The following is a 22,147-nucleotide window of genomic DNA, read 5'->3' as shown; positions in this document are numbered from 1 at the left end:
GTAAATAAAATCTTAAAGATACCTTCCCTGCAGAAAGGGGAACCCTCCTACACGGCTGGTGGGAATGCAAGCTGGTGCAGCCACTCTGGAAAACTGTATGGAGATTCCTCAAAAAGTTGAAAATAGAGCTACCATATGATCCAGCAATTGCACTACTGGGTATTTACCCCAAAGATACAAAAGTAGGGATCCGAAGGGGTACGTGCACCCCAATGTTTATAGCAGCAATGTCCACAATAGCCAAACTGTGGAAAGAGCCAAGATGTCCATCAACAGATGAATGGATAAAGAAGATGTGGTATATATATACAATGGAATATTATGCAGCCATCAGAAGGAATGGGATCTTGCCATTTGCAACGACGTGGATGGAACTGGAAGGTATTATGTTGAGGGAAATAAGTCAAACAGAGAAAGACATGTATCATATGATCTCACTGATATGAGGAATTCTTAATTGCAGGAAACAAGCTGAGGGTTGCTGGAGTGGGGGGTGGGGTGGGAGGGATGGGATGACTGGATGATAGACACTGGGGAGGGTATGTGCTCTGGTAAGCGCTGTGAATTGTGCAAGACTGTTGAATCTCAGATCTGTACCTCTGAAACAAATAATGCAATATATGTTAAGGAAAAAAAAGAAGAAGAAGAAGGTAGCAGGAGGGGAAGAATGAAGTGGGGGAAATCGGAGGGGTAGACGAACCATGAGAGACGATGGACTCTGAAAAACAAACTGAGGGTTCTAGAGGGGAGGGGGGTGGGAGGATGGGTTAGCCTGGTGGTGGGTATTGAGGAGGGCACATTCTGCATGGAGCACTGGGTGTTATGCACAAACAATGAATCATGGAACACTTCATCTAAAACTAATGATGTAATGTATGGGGATTAACATAAGAATAAAAAAAAAAAAAGATACCTTCCCTGCACACAAAAGGTGCAACCTTAAAGATAACGTGAAATGCCAATGAACAAAACAGCATCGGCAATCCCGTGCTTCTGGGCAAGGGAAGCTGTGCTTTAACACTGTCTCTAAGAATGAGGGCTCTCCTCTCTCTCCTCCTTCCTTGGGAGCCGGGCAAGTTAGTGCCAAGCTGCTGTATGACTTCACTCTCTGCAATCCGCATGGCACGTGGAATACCCACAGCATGCCAGATTATCAGTAAGGTGATAACACTTGTATATTATACCTGCTTGGCACGATTTGAATGAGGCTCCCTCGGGCTGCCTAGGGTTTCATTTCCTGTTATCTGCACCTGCACCAATTTCAGAAGCAAATAAAAACACCCCACAAAACCATATTTTAGGAGCTTATTCAAAAGTCAAGAGACAAAACCAATGCCATCAACACAAACCCCAAAACACAACAACAAGGTAATTAACCTGACGTTCCAACTCACTCCATGTCTGGGAGGTACGCCTCCTTCCGGTTTTTTAGTGATCTTTGCCAAGTTCGCATCTTTTATCCCTCTTAGCTATTTAATATGACTTTTAACCAATACCGATGGAATAATCATAATCCTAAGATTACATAAGAACTAACACGTACAAAGGTCCTTCCTGTATTGGCCAGGGACCCCGCATCACCTTCTGTGGGGATTCTCACATTCAATCCACATAACAAATGAAGTACTATCATTATGTCCTTTTACACACGTACCTATACACACATACACAGTTAAGAAAAATGAAGGTAAATTAGAAAGGTTAACAGGCTTTAAGTCACTCAAAGAGTGTTAAAAAGCCTCTTTAAACCCAAGTTTGCAGAATGCCAGAATCCCTGCTCTTAACCAAGCCACCAAGTGACAGACATCCATGACTGCACTGGATCAGAACCTGGGGGTGCCCTGCACTGCTGCCACACACCTAGATGGTGTCCTCAGCTTTAATGAAACTCTTTATCACCAGAGTTAATTGGCTTTTGTGGAGTTTTAATTTACATGTGGGAATCTATATTTCAATAAATGGGTAAACAGTCCTTTTGGCATGTTATTAGTTCTGTGTCACTTGGGGAGGATGAAGACTGAAAAGAAATCAAATGATCCAACAAGGGGTTAGGGGCTGTGGACACCAATGTCTCGGTCACTCTGTCCCTGACAGAGCATCAGGGGAGAAGAAAGGATGAGAAATGACAGCTTTATGAACTTCACACTGCCACTGCACATTCCTTAAAGGGCAGCTTTCCCTGGAGAAGCCAAGAAGAACCCAGGCATCAAAGCAATTCCCTATCAGTACTTTTTTAGAAGGAAATGATTATAATATTTTACTTTGGTTGCTACCAATTCATTGCATACAATTCACTGTGTAAAAGAGTCTTCATCAAATACACATATTTGGTGGGGGAGGGGAAGCTAAACAGACTCCTAATAAGAAACTCAAATCAAGAATTGCCCAAGACGACACCTGCCTTCTGGCCTAATGGAAAGATCCATCTGTCAGGTCTTAATGAAGTACTCAGACTAGAAAGAAAAGGCGGCCGCTTCTACTTGGTGTACCACCTAGTATAGTGCTGGTAGTCAAAATGTAACTGAAAGCCGTGTTTGTTACACAAATGGTAACTATGTGTACAGATGAGTCATTTGCTTCTGGGCGGCCACATATTTAGTAAACAAAAGGTGGAACTAGATGAATCTCATGGGTTTGTTGACAAAGATCTCTGTGAATAACGACATTTGGACGTCTAAATGATGTTGTATCGGAACACCTGAGAATGTCCAAAAATAAGCTGGGGGGGAGGTGGGGAAGAAGGCCATCAGGAAGTCATGCCTCCTGGCCTGGCAGCAGCGTGGAGTCAGTAAATGAACAAAGGAGCAAAGAGGTAAACAAATGAGGAATAGATAAACAGGTGAATGAGTGAACATGTAAGTAAATGTATCCATGCGTTCCTTCCTTGATGGCCACTGAAGTAACTAAATTCTCTACCTATTTTATATAATTGCTAACAAATATGCAGGTACATGAATACCCATGGCCCCTCCATAGCCACGATGGAGACAGTTATAAACTCTGATCAATTCATTCCATATACACTCAGCCCAGATGTAGCTAAGTGGATGGGAGACAGCACACCTAACATGGGCCCTCATCACCGCGGGCAGCTCCCGTTAGCAGATGTGTGGTCTCTCTTCCCAACCTGCTGAGTGCACAGCCAGTTCATTCTCCAAGTGCCCTGCCAGGGGAGGGAAACAGAGACACTGAAAGCCGTGCATGGATCACAAGTTAATAACTGGTTTGCAAATGGTGAGCCATCCTGAGCAGCTCTCCTGTTCCCCCAGGAACTAAACACCAGACACCCAGCCAGGGAAAAATAATACAGACTACGTAAACACATTCAAATCCCAAACGGGACTATATAAAACACTTGTGTAGTCTAACGTTTGACCCAACTATAGTATCATTTCCAGTCCCCGTAGTGGAAGATTAAGGTGGTTGCAAAAAGCCAATTTCAATGGGCAATCTGGTAAATAGCTGGACAGGAATGCTCTGGTGTTCACAGCCTGACAGTGTCTGAGGGAGCACAGCCCAACAGAGGATCACGCACTGACTGGAACTTATATCTTCCCTCCTTTCCTCATTCAGTAGCAGACCTGCAGGGGGACGTGGGGGTGGGGGTGAGTTGATGCTCTTCTCTGTGGAAAAAGCACCACCAGGTCCTCAACTGATCCTGAGTCTCTTCTTGAAGGCGGTGGGCAGACACTGGTGCCGACCTGCTTCCAGCCATCTTGAGCTTCCTGAAAAGCCCATGGAGACATGAAAAGTACCTCCTCCAGTCTTGCCTCAGGGATGCTCCTAATAGACTCATCACACCCCTCCCCAGAAAGCACACACACACCTTCTCTCTGGGCTTCTTTCAGGCCAAAACATCACCGCCAAACACTCAGAGTGCCCCCAAAACTGTGGCATGCCATCATGTCAGGAAGAACAACCCTGCTGGATGAAGGGGCAGGGAGAGAAGAGGCTGCGGGAGAAACACGTGGGGAGAGGTGGACGAAGCAAGAAAGCATGGGAGAGAAGTTGCTGGGTCCTCCCAACTTCACGCCATCACACGTTCTAAAGAGAAAGGAGGGCTCGAACTTCCAAGATCTTGTTCTCATAACAAAAAATCCAGTAATAGGACTCATTCCTGTTAATAATAAACAGTCACCAAAAATCAAGTGTTTATGTCAAGCCAGAAGCTCTTTGTTAAGAGCTTTGCATACATTTGCTCATTTACGCCTCTCATCAATCTGAACACCAGCCCTTATCACCGCCACTAAGATGAACTGCCTCAAGGACTCAGCCACTTGCTTGGGATGCCGAAGCTACCAAAGGGCTGAGAATCAGTGCATACTTCTGGAGACCAAAAACTACCCGGCCCAAGGAGAAACATTCCAGAATCATCCAATTACGTTACCATTCTAAAACTTGGTACTATTACTACAAAAATTCATTATTTTCTTCAAACACTGTTCGACTTGAACCACTTTACAGAAGCTCACCTTCATCAACGAGAGTGTCCCGACTGCCTAGTGCAGAGGGAGAACATCCGAGAAGATAATTTTGCTTTTCCTGCAGCTTGGGCCAACTATGGCTCTGTGACATGGGGCCTCGTGAGCTTATAATTCCTGAAAGCAAGAAACCAACCAGAGCCCCTCGAGATAAAACTGCTTGTTTAATAATTAAGAGTTTGGGATAAAAGGAGGAAAACAGCAGAAGCTCTTTTCTGAGGCTGCCTTCAGATTCTGGGTCCAGCAGGGCCCTTACAGAATGAAGCCAAGGGCAGGTGACAATGAAGAACAGGGAAGGTGACAGAGACAGAAGGTACAGGCAAGATCCTGGAAAAGGGGCTAGAGAAGAATAAAAGAGCAAGCATGACCAGGATTAGTTTCCCTCACAGGACCCTGCAAAATGCCTGCAGAGAACACCAACTCCAGAAGATGGCCAGTATTTTACACTCAGCAGCTCTTACAGTCCAAGGAGAGGAATGTGCTTTCAAACCTGAGGCCCCTGAAACGAATATTACACTATATGTTAACTAACTGGAATTTAAGAACTTGAAACTAAATAAAAACAAAAACCTGAGCCCAATCTGGATTCAGTAATGGAGAGGAAGTCAAGATCGCGGAGTGCGAGTGGCAAGGGAGGGCCTCAGCCAGTCATGCCTGTCCCAGCCTGGTCTTCCTGTTTTGCAGGGGAGGAAATCTTGGTGCAAGAAGCAAAGCCCTGCAAGACAGTTTATAAACCCCAAGCAGGGCCAGCTTCACGGGTGTGTGACAAGTGCAGCCACACAGGGCCCCGTGCTCGGGGGGGGGGGGGGCGGGGAGGGGGCGGCTAAACTTGGTTTAATGCTCTGCTATCACCCTCCAAAAACTCTTAGTATTTAACAAGGAACCCCACATTTCAATTTTGTACTGGGCCCCAACAAATCGTACAGCTGGTCCACCCCCACTTTTTTGTTTGTTCTTTGAATTTGCAAAAGTCTCATAAAACAGAGTTTACTTTGATTTTTTTTTTTTTTAAATAGATAACTTGTTTCATGGGCTATTTACACTGTATGTGACCTCCTGGCTGGGATGTCCTAGATTCTCAAAAATTGATATTTAATGCACAGTTCAGGCATTTCTTCATGTCACACCCAATACATGATCCAACCTGCAAGGCAAAATATGCTCAGTATGATTGTCAGAACCCATGGAAAAGACACAGATGTCACTACGGGCTTTAATGGAGGGATGACGGAACAGGATACGTTCTGACCTCAAGGGGTTGTAAAAATCTAAACCACTCAGCTAAAACTCAGTTCCTGATCCTTGACCTAGCCTCTTTTATCCACGATAAAATGTACTCCTCCCAAACATACAGACACACAGCAGCATGTTAGCACCCAGGTGTAATACATGTATCCAAAGAAAAACCTTGTGACTCCTTGGTCCCATGCATGTTAGAAACATCAGAGAGACAATGTGGTCCTTATGGTGCTATCCTCAAAAAGGGTTTTTTGGGTGTTTTTTTTTTTTTGCAGGGGAAGAAAATAGACATGCATATACTTGAAGAGCAAGTAGTTACTAACAATTGTATAGAGACTGATACAGAAAAAATGCTCTTAATACAGAGAAGAATAAATGCATGTAAATAAACATATAAAGTATTATCTGTAATTTTGGTTTTTAAAATATAGACATATAGGAACACACATGCTTAGATATATGCAATCACATATACATAAATGTGTCAATATAGATATGGACGGTATCGCAGGTAGCAAGGCTGGATTTGATCCTAGTGGCTACCTCACTCAGGAAGAGTCAGCTCCCCTCTCTGAACCAGAACCTCCTGATGGACAAGGGGTGGCCTGGATCAGGTCATCACCGAGGACTCTATAGTTCTTACAGGATCCCACTCTGGGGATCAGGGCAGCCAAAAAGGTTCCCACACTAATACCCTATCTCAAAAGCAAATCGGCCCCTGCCTACTTCATTGTTCTCACAAGAAACGTTAATGTTCATTTGGCATGGGTAAAGTGGACAAACGACTGTATATATATTTTAAGATATGTATATGGATATCTTAAAACCCAGGAATTTTTTTTAAGACTGACTTTTTTTAGCGCATTTTACGGTGTAGAGAGAAATTAAAGGGAAGGTACAGAGATTTCCCATTTCCCCTGGCCCCACTCACGCCCAGCCTCTCCCATTATCAACATCCCATACCAGAGTGGTACAGCTGTTACTACTGATGAATCTGCGATGACACGGCATGATCCCCCAAAGCCCACAGTTTACATTACAACATTATAGTTGACTCCTGGTGCTGTACATTCTAGAAGTTTGGACAAATGTATCATGACATGCATCCACCATTATAGTATCATACAGAATATTTTCACTACCCTACAAATCCCCTGTGCTCTATTTATCTCTCTCTCCCCAACCCCTGGCAATCACTGATATATTTACTGTCTCCACAGTTTCACCTTTTGCAGAATGCCATATAGTTTGAGTCTTATGGTAAGTAGCCTCTTCAGATTGGCTTCTTTCACACCATGATATGCCCTTAAAATTCCTCCATGTTTTTTCATGGCTTGATAGCTCATTTTTTTTTTCTCCTAAGTAATCTCTGTGCCCAATGGGGGAGGAGGGTACTCAAACGCACAACCCCAAGATCGAGTCACAGATTCCACTGACTGAGGCAGCCCAGGTGTCCTCATTTCTTCTTAGTGCTGAATATTCCATTGTCTAGATGTACCATGGTTGTTATTTATCCATTCACATACTGAAGGACATCTAGGTTGCTTCCTAGTTCTGGCAATCATGAATAAAGCAGCTAGAAACATTTGTGTGCAGGTTTTTATTGGACATAAGTTTCCAACTGCTTTGGGTAAATACCAAGTAGGGCAATTGCTGGATCAATGGAAAAGAGTATGTTCAGTTTTATAAGAAACCACCAAACCATCTTCCAAAGTGGCTATGACAATTATGCATTCCCACCAGTGATGTATTAAGACTTTAGTATTTTTTTTTAAACAGTATTTCTGAGGTATTCATCGTAAGATTCTCCCCGATGTGAGAACTAAGGATCTTTTACGGGGCACAATGGAAATTCAAGGGAAAGGTTCCATCCTCATTAAATCTCTTCTCAGCCTCTCAAACTCGGTGCATGGTCAGGCTCCTTGGGATTTTCCCATTCTGAAAGAGAAGCTGTTTGGTGAGCCAGGCTCTGTGACCACCCATGATCTGAATTACGCACAGGTGTTCAAAAATACAGAGGGATCCAGCATAATTAAGAGCATTAAGCAATCATCTCAGCCCAAGGAGGCAGTTCTGAAGAAAAGAAGAACAGAGTTTGGGCACCACTTTGGGAAATAAATTCCACAGCCTTTCACCAAGTTGAAATCTTGGCTTTGGACACACATAAAAATGAGCCTGGCCTGATCTGAGCTCCCAGTGGACATCTGCCAGATCACAAAAGTTGACCCAATTGGCCTGCCTCACCACAGAGAAGGCCACTGCTGGAAGAGCAGATGGTCTTGCTGGTAAGAGCCAACATGGATGGACAGGACAGCAGACAGGAAAATGGCAGAACACAGTCAGTCGGCGCAAGCCAGGGTGGGAGTCTGCTTTCAAGAGAATCATTTTGTCAACGCGTTTTTAAAAAATAACATCACAGCGGCCTTTGATCTGATTTCCTTCTTTTACTGACTTCAATCACTCTCTCTTTATGTCCTATAAACCACAGCTAATTATTCCTTGATTTTCTCTCCCATCACTTGGTACTATTGTATGGTAGTAAACACCTGCTGAACTCTGTCCAGCAAGGCATGTCTTTGAGAGAGTACTGCTTTAGAAACCCCTTTGCAACAAAGACGACAGTGGCAATGTTTTTCCACAAGGTTTTAGGGACCTAGAAAAAGATGCTCAGTTACAAGTATTACTTCTCTTTAAATAAATCATCACCAAGTACAACTTTGTTATGAGAAACTCAAATTTTTTTTAAATTAAAGCCATTGTTTAATGGTAACACGGACTCTAATGGTCCCTGCCTAACACACCAGTCTGTTAAAAAGAGCGTTGTCCAAACATTCCCCCTTTGTTATATTTTTCCTCCATTCTTCGGGGAAACACTACCTTTAGACTCATTTTGTTTAACTTCTCTAGTCATTTATGCTATTTATTGAGTATCTGATATTCCTAATAAAACATCAGTACAAATATCCAAGTTGTCTAGGAGAAAAGAAAAACTTTTTCCAACCTTCCCTGGCCAGTCAAGGTAAACATTTCTATGACCCAAGTCAGTTAGCTACATGGGCACAAACGCCTTTTATCTTTCCCCTGAAATTACGAAAGATTATCATTTTACTCAGCAATAAGCCTGACTAAATCGAAACTCTGTACACCAGAATTAAATATGTTCTATCTACTCAAAATGAACAGTGTATTATTTATCACTAATATTTAATGACAAAAAAACTGATAACTCTCTCTGGTTATACCACTGATTTCATCTATTCGCGCATCATCGATTCCTTTGGTCATTAGCATAATCACAGAGCATCAACTCCGGCTTATGCAGCAAGTTTGATAACAGAGCTGAAAGTAGACACACACTATTTTAAAAACATGTTCCGATTTTCATCTGAGTATATCTTTATTTATATGGCTTTCTTACCATAAAGATGCCAGTCCTTTAAAATATGCAGAAATCACTTTCTACACTGAAGAACAAGGTGCTATATCATAACAAGGATACAGAAGTATAAAGCGCCTGTTAATTAAACATCGCTTTTTAACTTGCTACCCTGCATATGTAACTGCTAAGTTCTAAGCCAAGTCTTTAAATAAGAATGAGAAAATGGCTAGGCTCCTTCAGATGAATGCCTAGCCTGTTTTTTTTTCCTTAAATGTAAGAGATCAACCACTTGATATATATATATATTTTTTTTTAATCAAGTTCCCTGGTAAATGTTTGATTTTAAAGTCCTCCCTTCCCCCCTCCCCACCCCCCCCCCAAAAAAAACACTGGCAAATGAACAAATTATGAAATTCGAGTCAGGACTGATAGTTTCACATTAATCCTCAATTTTCAATGTATAATACTGCAGAATGCGGCTGGGCTTCAAATGTAAAGAACTAGTCTCAAATATTCTTCAGCACTTCAAAAGGTTCAAGTGGGAAAATGAATCAACTACAGCTACATGTACCCACATGGATGAATTTTACGAACTCTACTGAACAACAACAACAAAAAAGGCAAGTTACTAAAGATTGCATACAGTAGTATACCATCAATATGAACCTGAAGATGCACAAGAAAAGCCTATATTTTGGGGAATACATGCATATGTATTAAAAGCATAAAGAAATCCAGGGGATGAAAAACAGCCAGCTGAAAGCAGAGGTCACCTTCAGGGGACAGGGACAAAGGTAAGATGAGGGGCGATATGCCAAGGGCCTCTTCAACCTGGATCAGAAATGTGTCCTCTCTGAAGTTGAGCTGCAGGTCTGTGGGTGCTCACCGAATTATTCTTTGAATTAAACCTTTTTGGTGTCGTACACAGTCTTAATAGAACGGCTTTGTAAATATCCACCAGATTTCTCTCACAGAAGTTATTCTCAACTCAAAGATCAAAGTGCTTGAGGCCAGACATCACATTTTATTCAACACCTGGGGCACTTGCTACAATCCTAAGCACTGCATCCCAATATAAAACCCGCGTTCAGTGTTTTCAAAAGTGCTTTATTACTACTACCTTAAAGAAGTCTTCTACCTCAGTACTCTGTGACGGGAAAGTCACCTCTAAGGCAGAGATGATCTCTCTAGTTAGTAAAAGGGACTGTCCTGCTTCCTAACAGAAACATACAAAAACAAACATAGAAATCAGATCTCTCTTTACGTGTCCTTTTAATTTTCAGTTGAAGTGAACATATGCACAGGAAGAATAAGCTAGTAGCACACCTTGTGTATGATTTGGGGAAAAAAGGGTATAAGAGAAAGGTAAATTTTTGCCAGATGGGGAGTTTATCCCCCCCCGCCCCATCCCATCCCCATCCCCTTCCTGGCATATTTAAACCTTGTGCAGTAGTCGCCATAAGGACAGCGAGACAAAAGGGAGAAGCACCCCCAGTCAGCGGCAAGGAGGATGGCTTGCTCCTACAAGTAGAAGAATTTGTTGTAGCTTACCCAAGTTATGACTGCGCATTTACTGTCAACATGCATCCTACTGCAACAAAAGCCATTATTTAGAAAATAACATGAACACATTTAAGCAGTTGAACCCTTCCTAAACCCAGAGAAGGCATGCAAAACAGCAGGTCTGCAACAACATGCCTGATGCAGGCCATAAAAGAAAACCCGAAACTGAACAATTTTTTTTAATAGACTAGCTTCTCCAAAATTATTTACAGTTGCACGTAACAGATGCCCCACCCCCACCTTTTCAAGGTCCAGCCAGCTTCTTTCCAAGCAATTAAATGCAGCAAACTTTCTATTAGAAAATTTCTATAATACATCACTAAAAAGGGTCTGTCATTGATTCCCTAATGACAAATCAGTCAATTACTTAACCTTTCTTAATGAAATGATTAACATTCTCTCAACAAACAAGGAGGAGTGATTTAACATCATGCTGTAGATTTCATCAACCAGGGACAGTGGTAATACTATGCGTCCTCTTCCACAGCACCTTCTATTTTTTCAGTCAGTTCCATTTATCTTTTATGGAAACCTTTACTCAAGGGTAGAGACAGCTAGTTTTAAAACTTGACCCATCAGCGATTTTTTTAAAAAGTACTTCAGGGTCCAAACAGCAATAAAAGAACTCTGTATTACAGGAATGTCCCAAATGCCACCTGAACCCAGAGCCAAAGCAACTGTGAAGTTCTAAACATAAACACAATTGCCAGCTTTTTGGTATCTATTAAAATCAAGCCACACCCAAAGTCAAATGGAATTTTTTTTTTTTTTTAATTTAGGTGAGGGCATTTTAGATAAACACTTTACTGGGTAACTTCAAAAGGCACCATTACTAATACAGACCAAAAAAATGTCTGTACAACTTTTATTTAAGTAACACTTTTGATCTTAGTGGTTAGATCTTTAGCTGAAGCCCTGAATACTTAAACAAGCCTTCTTAGCATTTTATCTTCCTTTATCTCCTAATCTTGTAGGATGCATTCTTCTTAGAATTCTGCTTTATTTGTGTGGCATCGCTGCCTAAGCTATTTCCATCAATATCCCCGCAGACCCCATCACATGCAATGGTAGGGAATGTCCCAAGATGTTGTGCCAGCAGAGTTACTCTAATGAGTCAACAGTTCAGATTTTAAAATTAAGACGAAATACTCGGAAGAAAAAAAAAATTTCAGAAAAGCCATTTGACACTAATTGGTAGCTACGACAAGACAACGCCCACTGGAAACATAGATGCAAAAAGGGCATACGGTGAAAGGAAACGTCTGGTACTTGGTGAAAGTTACTGATGTTCCAGGTTGTTCCTACCACTCCGTGGAACTGTGACGCTCGGGTTCTGCCTCTATTTCTCTATGGATCTATGTTTCTTTTGGTGCCTGACTCAAAAGGGAGCCTGTGAGCCCTTCAGATTTCATGAGGTCCAAAGGGTGAAGTCAACCCTTTGGAGGAGCTGTAGGCTTTCGTCCAGCTCTGACAATTGTGGGGTCCAGTTCTCCCACTTTGGTGGGAATGAGAATCACGTGGGGAGCTTTTGCAAAACCAAAATGCTGGCCCCACCCCAGATATGGCACATCCAGGAGGAGCGCTACTACGTGTATGTCAGGAACCAGAGCTCCGCTAGGATTCCAATACTCGTACATACTTAGAAAACCACCAGTTTTGATTCTTAATGGAAACCCGAACTCATTAAAAATAACACAGGCCTCAAGATAAAACAAAAAAATTCATCAGTAAAATCCAAAAGAAGATAAAGATTTCAGTTCCAGGATCTCTAGCAGTGTAAATCACTTGGTCCACAGTCCTCTGTTTAGCAAGCTTCAGAATTACCAGGGGAAGTTTGTTTAAAATGCATTCTCTCATCAGTCAGCAAAAATCCCGACGCAAGAACCTGTATTTTAATAAAACTCCCCGGCACATGGACAAACACGCACGATGATCTGGAAGCAGGTGAGCCAAGTCCCCCTTTGAAACACGTTGAATTAGGACCAACCGCAACTTCCTTCCACTTCACATGGGAGCATCTGTGTTGCATCTCTGTGCTCACCTGTCCGCAGGAGAGGAGGCTGCCAACACCTCCGATCAGGCGTCGCCAACTCCGGGCTCTGGGACAGGAGAAACACAGGCAAAATACATACCACATCCTCCCCCGCAAGAGCTGCGGTCAATGTCGGGAGAGCGACAAGAACACCTTAAAGATGTTCCAGTAAGAACACAGCACCTGTGCCATTAGGTCCCTAGGCTCGAAGAACACACCTTAAAATACCACCCCTAATTCACAGACAGGAAACCTGGAGCAGAGAAAACGCACATTATGACTCAAATGCAGAGCTGGAAGGGAGAGAGAAGAAATCTCAGGAATTCCGTTTTTGAGCCCGATGCTAGAAATATTATTCAGGGTCCTAGTAAATAAAGCTATCACAGTTTCAGCTAAAATCAAGTAATCTAGCAAAATGTAGATGTCCACCTGACTTACAACTGAGAAATAAACATGTATCCAAATATAAAAATCAGGAGAAAAACCGTTGTCCCATCCTAAGTAAATCTATTCTATTTAATTTAAACAGGAACCTAATAATGTCATGCTTATACCCATTTTTCCCCTCAGCAAATTGTCCCACAACACACTAACCTCTGATATCTACAAACTGTTGAAACAGAACAGAATGACATGAATTGTCTAGTCAGTGATCCCTTCATTTCAGCTGCTCGTCTGAATTAGCAGCAGTTGGAGGAAATATACCCATCAGAGTGCTCCTAAGGAGAGAGAACTAAATAGTACACAAAACACTTGAACACAATTTTGTATGTATTCATGTTCCTTTTAAAAAAAAAAAAAACTATTTTATTAAAAATGTGATTTGGAAAGAAAGTGCAATTAGCTTTGCACAGGCACTGCCGAGATGTTCCCGAACACACCAGACATATGTAAATATTTCGTGATATCAGTTCCATTTGAGTAGACCTGTCAAGATATTTACAGGGCTTGACAGTACTTCTGTCTTTAATTAAATTTTTGCCTAGATACTTTAATGTAATTTAAATAGATTATTAGTTGTCAGGATCTAATATAAATTTTGTTTACGATTTAGTTACTTTAAGTACTCAGATTGAAGAAACTAATTTAACCCCATGACTGAGCAGCTTTAAGCATCAAGACCACTAAAAAGTCCCCACTGCCCTTTGCACTATCCCAGTAATCTTGAATTACAACTTAATTGCAAGTATCAAGGCACTAAATTGAGCCCCCTCCCCCACCTTTTTTAAACAACACAGCTGGTGGAGAGCCTTCAGGAAAAAAACCATCTACGCTTGCTCAGGTGCCGGGGTCTTTCTCTTAGGCAGTTCTCTCTCCCAGGGGCTGGCTAGGTAGGAAATGTTTTTCTCACTTTAAATCCCGTAAAATAACTACCAAACAAACACCTGTTGTGCACAAGGCAGGACATATATTAAAAACTGCCCTCAGGGGATTTCAAAAAGAAAAACAAGCCTTGCAGAGACATCCACAGCTAATTTGGTCAACAGATCTCCTGACTGGGTACAAGAGCACGAGGGAAAGGATACAGCTCCTGGCGCAACCTTCTCCTGAATGGGAGCTGGCTTCTAAATACAACCCGAAAAATGCCTTAGCACAAACTGGCTGTAATTAATAAGAAGAATTTATTAAAGAAACAAAGAACACTGTCTAATTGTCTCTCCCGACTGCCATGCACTTCATCCCACTGTACTTCCTCTTTCCAGAATACCAGCCTTGGAGCCATAATTGCAAGAACATTATCTATAGGATGAAAAACCAAAGCACTTCTTGAAATCAAACATTCCTTACAACATTTATTTTTAGGTTGGCGACACAGCCAAATATGCTTAATTTCCATTAACCACATCGTCACATGCACATTGAAATAAACTATGTATGTCCCGGGGGGCAGGGGGGGGGACAACTCTCATGCATAAGATACCCCATATTTGGCCAGGTTTTCCCCTGTTTCAGGAATTCGTCTCATCTCATGGCCTGCCGATATTCCAGCTTTTGGCACCTCTAACCTTAATTCATCTGAGTACCATGGAAGAGAAATATTTTTTTAAAAATCGGTTTAAGATGGCTCCTTGGACAGCACGCATTATGGCAAAGTGGCCTAAAGACCAGTGTAAGTAGTCACAAGAAAAATCATTTAGGAAATACACGGGCCCATATGCAAACTTACTTGGCTTGCTGGCTTGATTCACAAATTCAGTGTTTGATCACCTGGTGGGATTACTACCATCAACTGAAGGAAAAAAAAATCCCCTGCAAATAGTAAAAGTATATGTTGGCTCATGTCTATTCAGCAGATGCCTCTCATAAGGTTATTTTCTTTAGAAAACAAACCTCTACTTGCTTGAGACCTTTATACACTCTAGGTCCAAAAAACATAGAAAAAAAAAGCTGGCTTAGCAAAAATGGCATTTACTATGACTGAATTCTATAAAAGGAGTAGGACACCTAACAGGGTAAGAAAGGAAAAGAAAGAGCCCTTAGAAAAAACATTTTTTTTGAAAAACAAAAATACCACCTGTGCAAATCTAGCAATGCTCTCAAAACCCTTTCTCAGCCCCACAGAAACAGCTCATGCTCAATGCCTTGAAGTTGCAATTAAATTGTAGTAATTTAAGATTATCAGGAGAGCAAAGGGCAGTGGGAGCTCTTTGGAGGGCTTCCCTCCCCTCTTAATGCTCTTCAGTCAGGGGTTAAATGAGTTTCTTTAATGTAAGTACCTTAAAGTAACTGAATCATAAACAAAATTTATACTATTTTCTGACAGCCTGCAATCTATTTAAATTTTATTAACGTGTGCCTAAAATTATTTTTAAAAGACAGAACTCCTGCAATGCCCTGTAAATATTCTTGGCATACTCACTGAAATGTAATCGGTATGATAACAACGAACATTGTCTGAATACACATACTTTTTTGTGATGCAGCGTCTTACAAGATAACATTTCAAAATTGAGTTTGAGTCTTAAGTAAAACACGAAAACTAAATAAACAGCACAATAAGATTGGCTGCAAAGAGGAAGCTGGGTTCAAAAGAAGTTGTCACGTCTGCTATATTCTCCCTTCACTTTCTTAATGTGGGCATTGGACGTGCTGTGGTATAAATATATTTGTTTAGGAAATATCACAATTCTTTTGTTAATTTAAACAACTGCTGAAAACAGACATATCCTTCAATGGAGCCTAGGAACGCAAATACACAAGGCCGGGGGTAGAGTCTCAAGAGAAGCAAGGAAAAACTTAGTAACAGAAAACCATACCTCGGCTCAATATTAACCCAGTCAACTTTTGTTATTGTTGGGACAAATGATTTAACTAGAAAATATTTATAGCATTTTAAAAAACATTACATATTGCACAGAATTGCCTAACAGCATCCATGTGTATGTTTAACTCACATTGTTTAATTATACAATAAAAGATATATCCAATAAAAGCTACACACTTTGAAACATGTTGGGCAGTATGGTTATGAAACTCTGACATAAAAAAACAAAGTGCTTACTGTGTGATCGGCATGTTAATTAAAAATGCAATCCTTAAATGACAATCATTTTTATTCTTTATGTGTTTACTTGTCGTATTTCCTACTTTGTTCTACTTAATTAAAAATGACATTTAATTTGGGGATAGTTTATAGCAAAAAAAAAATGTTACAGTTTTTACTCCAGCATTGAAATATAAATACAAAATCTTACAGACATCTCCAGCAATATAACCCCCTTAATTTGAGAGTTAATTTGAATAGTTGATGTTGCTTTCATTATACTTTGATAAACCTGTGAAAACAAAATGCTAAAGTAATTGCTGTTACTACTCCCTTTAAAAATGTAAAGCAGTTAAATTTTCCTAGACAACATGCAAGGACAAGTTACAGAGAACTTGAATAAAAGTAGCAACGTGGTCATATTGAATGTCAATCTAAAAAAAGAGGTTATGTCTAATCTGGAGAATGCTCCCTCTCGCCTTTTTAAATTCCAAGAGTGGGCTGACACAAAACTTCATCACCAGGGATTTTTTTTTTTTTTTTCTTGAGCTTCACATCAGATTTAAACCCCCACATACAAAACCTTGGCTTTCCTGACAAGGCAGATCTTCTAAACTTGATGTGAGAAAACGTTACCTAACTCTAGTGTAGGAGTCTAATGTTGGTAAAAAGAATTCCACTCCACAGTTCTGGGTAGCAAGGCAGCCTCTGGAAGACTTAATATTCATTCCATACCTTTTTGCGTGCATGGTCTTCATAAACAAGACTGTATTAGAAAAATAATTTATTTAGCAACTCGACATCCATAAGGAACTCAAATGCTGCCTAGAGAGGGGCCGAGTATTTCCTTCCAAGTGAGCCTTAGCTCGCACAACAAAGATCAGCATTTGCAATGGTCCATTTCTGCATTAGTGAATATATAGCTTTGCTGCTTGATCGAATAGTCCAGGGTTCTCCATGTAGAGCTCCTGACAACAACCCAGCAGCAGTTCTGTTTGATCTCTCCTGCTTCCTTAATTTGGGTTGTCAAGGTTCAGCAGTTGGAGGCTGTTTACTTTTCCAAAAAAAAAAAAAAAAAAAAACTGATTTCTTTTTCTCTCTCTCATACAATGACTAATCCAAAATCTAAGGGGGGGGGGGAAAGGCAGCCCGGGGTAAGATGCAAAATCCCCCCCCCCCCCCCCCCGCAGTGAGATTTTAGCTGACATCTTTTGAATGGTAACTAGTTAAGTTCCTTTTTATATTTTTAATGCTCTTTAATTATGGGATGTTTCAAGTAGAAAAGTCAGGGAGAAAAAAAAAAACCATTCCAAATCTCTGAAACTGTAAGCCCAATTTTCTTTTCCTGGACTCAAAGAGATGGGTATTTCCACTTTGAGAATCAAAACTCCAGTGGAATTCTAAAAAAGACTTGATACATTTCTCTCTGGAACTGAAAATAACAGCAACTCTTCTGTCTCAATTATGCAGGCTAATCCTGAGTAGAAAACACCTGAACTCTTACCATCTCTCTTCAAATTCTAGTTAAGACATCTCCCCCCCAAACTGATTATCACTATGGAAAAACGAAGGAAAGGAGATAGAAGGTAAAAATTTCCAGAGATTCTTTAATATGTTTTCAGCAGTAGAAAAATCCCTTAAATATCCTTCAGGTTTTTTCAACTCAGCTATTGTGCAAGCCCTAAATCCTAAAGCCCACGGACAACCAAAGGTAAAGTGTAGATGGTTTCAAGGTATAGACTTCTTTTAAAAGGAATACAGAATGCCCTTTCAGCATTCCTGTTCAAAAAGCAGTGACAAAAAAGGAATTCCGAACTTACAAAATACCTGTGACCGGACAGGAGAGCAACACCAACCCCTTATAAGTGGGCTGGAGAAGCTTAAATGCAACCAAATGAAATGTTTATATTAATTTCATTATTCTGCCCAAGCCTCAGAGATGAGGGCTGGGGGGGGGGGGGAGGGCTGGGGGCGGGGTGTTGGGAAGAGGAAGAAATAAGTTTCATTTCGGGTTTTCTGGTCGAGCAAAAGGAAAATGAATTAAAACGAATGCGTAGGATGAGCCCAGACTAAATCAATACACTTTGTAATCAGCCCGGCAAGGGTATTTGGACACAATGACTTGGAAATAATTAATAGTTATAAAAGGGGAGTGGGGTGAGAAGGGGGGGCGAGAGATGTCACCATATTTTATCGGAGCACTTTACATTCCACGCTAAACTTTGATCTCCAGATTCTCGGATTTAGGAAAGGAAAAAAAAAAAAAAGGAGAAAGTCCAGTATTTCGAAGCACCTACCAGCTTGAGGATGGGCACATTCCTGGCTCCGGGCGCCTCATCCCTACGCTCGCGCCGCCCATGCTGGCGCTTTGAGAGCCCCCGGGGGCTCTAGGGTATCCGTTGCCCCCGCCCGCGTTCTCGCCCCGGCGCCCGCGGCCGCCTCGACTTACCCGCAGAGTCCAGGAAGGGAGTGGGAGCGCCGCCTTCACGCCCGCGGAGGAGGCGCCGACAGCACCATGGTCCCCGGCGCCGCTGCCGCTGCCCCTTGCCCGCTTGCTCGCCGCGCGCTCTCTTCCTCTTGCAAACTTTCGGGTTCTGCGGTCGACAAGAAACCAGGGCGACCCTCAGCAAGTCTTCCCGGCGCAGGTTGGGGGGAAACTGAGGGGGGGTGGGATAAGTGATTAGGCTGGGGGCCCAAGACAGAGAGGGCGGCGGACTAAGAGGACCCGCGAGTGCGGGTGGACGGAAAGGAGGATGTGGCTTAGGGAATCCCTGCAAGGATCCCGAGACCGGGAAATCGGCCCGAGCCAAAGTCTCAGCACCTTCCCTAGGATCTTACAAAGTTGCAACAACAAAAAAGGAGGGGGGAGGAAGGGGGAAGGGGGTGGGAAAGGGATACGATCGCAGGCGCAAGGTTTGAAGTTACAACTGTTTATTTAGTCCTTATTCTCACAGGGGCGGGAGCTGCGCGGGAAGGGGGGGGTGCTGCAGGCTGCGATTTCGAAGCAAACACTGGGGAGGGGGCACGCGACTTTGTTTCTGGGCGCGGAGCTCCCCGGCGCCCGCGTGTGTCACCGCCAGTCTCCGGGGACCGAGGCGGAGCTCACAACAGGTGGGGAGGGGGACTCGCCGAGGGCAAAAAAGGAGAAGGAATCAAAGTTTCCAAGCGGCGGTATCTGGGGAGGAGGGGGGCGGGAGGCGGGGGCGAGGGGAGGCGGAGGCAGCGAATGACCGCGACCCCGAGGCAACTGGCAAACTCTCCGCTCCCGGCGCCGCCGCCGCCGCCGCCGCCGTCGTCCCCACCCGAAGCGCACGCAGTCCCGGCTGCCGGCTCAGCTGAGTCCTCCGCGGGATGGGGATGGAGCGCGGAGAGCTCGGGAGGAAGGCGGCGTGCTGGCGAGGGATGGAGAGCCATCGGCCGCCGGGACAGGGCCAGAGGGACGCGGCGGCTCCCGCGCGTCTCAGGAGAGATCCACGCTTGGGAACCCCCCCGGTACCCCAAGCTTCAAAGGAGAGTAGACCCCGAAAGTATGTGTGGCGGAGGGGAGGAGACCCGACGCGGCGACTCCCCGCAGCGCACCCGGTTCCCACTCCCACCCGTGGAGCTGGCCACGTCTGTCGCGGGCCGGTCCGCAGCAAGGGTGGGTTCTCGGGGTCGAGCGCGCGTGAGGGTGCGTGTCTAGCTGGGGGTGCGCGAGTGTGTGTCCGAGTTTTCTGTGCTCCGGGGAGCGGCGGCGGAGTATCCCCGCCGCTAGGTTCGGGGCCAGGCGCGTGTGGCACCGGGGATGTCCCGAGGCGCGGGGCCCAGGGTGCGGGCATCCCGTCATTACAATCCAGGGGCACCGAGGGGCACACACTCGCGGAGAGCGAAGGGAAAAAGTTTGCTCCAAGTCCAAACTTCAGGCTCCAGAGGCTCCCGGCGCGCGCCCCCTCCCGCCACAGACTCGACCCCGGCCCCGCGCCGGCCCTGCTTCTCGGCTGGCACCCCGACGGCCAACGCCGAAAGTTGCGCCAGGCGGCCTGGGCTCATTGATTTCTCTCCCCGCGGCGATCGCCCAGAGCGTAGAGCCAGGCGTGAAGGGGCCGAGGGGAAGACGATTTCGCCTCTCCGCCGCCGCCGCCCCCCCACCCTTATCTGACTTATGGACATGGACCCAAGCGTGCGGGCGCCGCCGCCGGAGGCCCCCCCTCAACCCCCGCGCCGGCCCCAACCCCCACCGCCCCCCCACCCCAGAGCCTGGGCCCGGGCCCGGCGGGGAGAGAGGCTGAGAGGGGAGGGCGGGGGGAGATGCACGTGGAGCCTGGAGGTGGAAAGTTTTTTTTTTTCCTTTTTTTCTTTTTTCCTTTTTTTTTTTTTTTTTTGTGCTGGTTGTTGTTGTTGTTTAAAGTGGCGGAAACAAGGCAGGAGGCAGCTTGGGAAAAAGTGGAGCAGAAATGGAAAAATACAAACTCACCCGCTGCAAATGGTCTCTCGGTGCAAACTAAGGTGTTTTCGGGCCTTTCCCCGCGCGCGCCCACTCCCGCCCGCGCGCGCACCCCCGCGCACACACTCACTCGCGCACACACGCGCGCACACACGCACTCCCGGACGAGGGCCGGGCCGCCGCGAGTACAGCATGCAACCGCCACACAATAAATAACAATAGATTCCTCCGCTCCGGACTAGCTTCCCGGAGCCCAGCCAGCGCCAGTGGCGGCGACGGCGGCGGCAGAGGCGCGGGGAGCGCCGGCTTGGGGGCGCTCCCCAGCCCGCCTCCCGGCCTCCTGCCAGGGCCCCCTGTCCGCTTCACGCGCCCCCAAGGCCCCCCGGCACCCCCAGAGCGCGAGCCGCCGCGCCCCCTCCCTGGGCCGCACGGGCACTGGCGCCCACCCGGTTCCCCCCGGCCTCCCGGAACAAATAAATAAATAAGGCGCGCGAGAGAGGCCAACACGTCGCGGAGGGAGATGTTGTTATTTTTTGCTGTTGTGCGTCCCTGACGTCACATCCACCTGCTGGGTAAACAACAAGGCTCGCAGCAAAAAAAAAAAAAAAAAATCGAAATTGCCAAAGCGGGGGGGGAGGGGGGCACAGCCTGGAGGGAGGGGGGTTCCCGGGAGATGGGAGTGAGGGGCGTCCAGACTGGATGGGAAAGAGGAGAGGGAGGCAGAGCCCCACAGACCAGAGAGAGGAAGGGAACGCCAGAGCAGTCCCTGGCAAAAGAGGGATCTGGCAAGAAAGACCTGGAAAAATAAGGGGCATGGGGGAGGGGAGGATTCCTCAGAAGATGGGGAAATGGGGGGCCCATTCAGCCACCGGAAAAAAACGAGAGGGAGAGTGTTAACAACTAGGGACGAAGATAGGAATGCGATGGCTATTTGCTTGGTTTCTGAGCTAAAAATATAGAAGGAAAGAGAGAGGGTAGGGAAGGATGTGAGTTTCCTCCAGTTAAAAGTGAAAGTGTTTTGCCATCAGTGACAGTTGAAGGGGGAGGAGGTGGGGGTGGTGTTTTCAGCCCCCTTTCTCCCTCTCTCCCGTCCTCCCTCGGTCTCTCCTCTTTCTTTCTGCACTTTGTCCAATGAAAGGAGGCGAGTTCGGGAGGTGAAAGTTCAACAGAAGGACAAACCCCTGTTTGCAGGGAAACAGAAACCCGCCAGCGAGGGGGTTTTCCCCCTGTATTCCTGAATCAGGAGAGTGTAATGTGGGACGAGCTTCCCCCCCTTCCCTGTCAGACTCACTGCTGGAATGTGTAGTTTGATCCACTTTGGGGGGAAAGTGGCCGCTGCATCAGGAGCTGTGCTCTTGCCACGGTTTCTCTTAGGAAAACGCCCAGGGGCTAGCATGTCAATCAGTAGTTTAACACAAATTACCTGCTCTTCCAGAGATCGGTCACATGAAAAAAGCTCTGTCCAATTCTTTGAAAAGGTGAGATTTTTTTTTTTTCTTTTTGCTGTTTTGAAGTTTGGTGGAGTTTAGAAAATTTAAGGAGTAAA

Source organism: Neomonachus schauinslandi, chromosome 1, assembly GCF_002201575.2.
Source record: "Neomonachus schauinslandi chromosome 1, ASM220157v2, whole genome shotgun sequence".
Classification (NCBI taxonomy): domain Eukaryota; kingdom Metazoa; phylum Chordata; class Mammalia; order Carnivora; family Phocidae; genus Neomonachus; species Neomonachus schauinslandi.
This window is presented reverse-complemented; position numbering follows the sequence as displayed.